Genomic DNA, 1,216 nt, shown 5'->3' with positions numbered 1-1,216 from the left:
GCCCACCCAACTACCTCATCCCTATATTGTTATTTATTTTGCTATTTTGCACCCCAGTATCTCTATTTGCACATAATCTCTTGCACATCTAGCATTCCAGTGTTAATACTATTGTAATTATTTTGCACTATAGCCTATTTATTGCCTTACCTCCATAACTTGCTACATTTGCACACACTGTATATATATTTTCTGTTGTATTTTTGACTTTATGTTTTTTACCCCATATGTAACTCTGTGTTGTTTTTATCGCACTGCTTTGCTTTATCTTGGCCAGGTCGCAGTTGTAAATGAGAACTTGTTCTCAACTGGCTTACCTGGTTAAATAAAGGTGAAATAAAAAAAATAAAAATAAAATTTAGCAGACGCTCTTATCCAGAGCGACTTACAGTTTGTGAGTGCATACATTTCTCATACTGGCCCCCCGTGGGAATCGAACCCACAACCGTGGCGTTGAAAGCGCCATGCTCTACCAACTGAGCTACAGAAGGTCATGTGCCAATGAAGGAGTACAAGGAGTGGAATGTGAGCTAAACATACTGGCACTAAAGGCTAAGACCCGTCTTCTCTATTCATCTTCACTTTTCTCTTCGCTTCTCTCCCCTCCCCTCTTTTTCTCTCCTCTCCTCCTCTCCTGTGGTTGCGTGATGTCCCACCAGATGTACTGCAGCATCCAGGCTACTCTGCTCTTGGCTGTTCTTATCTCCACTGTAGGGTTCTGTGGCCTGAGGTGCGTTCCCCCTCTCTCTCCCTCTCGCTCTCACTCCCTCACCTTCCCCCTTCTCCATTACTCTCTCTTACTTTAAGTTTGTCCCTCCATCTCTCTCCCTTCCTCTCTCTCACACACACACCGTCTATCTCTCTCTGTGAGTCATAGCACATGCACTATTTGAAGGCTGCCAGGTAGAGTGTGTGTGTGTGTGTGTGTGTGTGTGTGTGTGTGTGTGTGTGTGTGTGTGTGTGTGTGTGTGTGTGCGCGTGCGTGAGAACACTGATGATGAACCATCTGGACCTGTGCAGAAACCTGCTGTGGTGCAGAAACTCTCCCAGCATCCTCTTAATCTCAGTCAGCACTCTGAACAGTGACCACTGACACACATACAGGAGTTGGAATGACTGAGTCTGTACTTCTGCTAAACTTAGTCACCTCAAGATGTCATAGCTAACATCAAATATCAAATAGGAATAGGAGTCTCCAGCAAGCACTGATTTGTTG

The 1,216-nt window shown here is 44.7% G+C and overlaps 1 non-coding gene across 1 annotated transcript; it reads right to left on the bottom strand.

Annotated features, from left to right (window-relative positions):
- Positions 1 to 418: 418 nt before the first annotated feature.
- On the bottom strand, positions 419 to 492 carry trnae-uuc. Its single transcript has one exon. It is a non-coding gene; the product is annotated as a tRNA-Glu (tRNA).
- Positions 493 to 1,216: the final 724 nt, after the last annotated feature.

This window comes from Coregonus clupeaformis, chromosome 3 (assembly GCF_020615455.1).
Source record: "Coregonus clupeaformis isolate EN_2021a chromosome 3, ASM2061545v1, whole genome shotgun sequence".
NCBI lineage: Eukaryota > Metazoa > Chordata > Actinopteri > Salmoniformes > Salmonidae > Coregonus > Coregonus clupeaformis.
The sequence above is the reverse complement of the archived record's forward strand: the minus strand, read 5'-3'. Positions and strand labels throughout refer to the sequence as shown.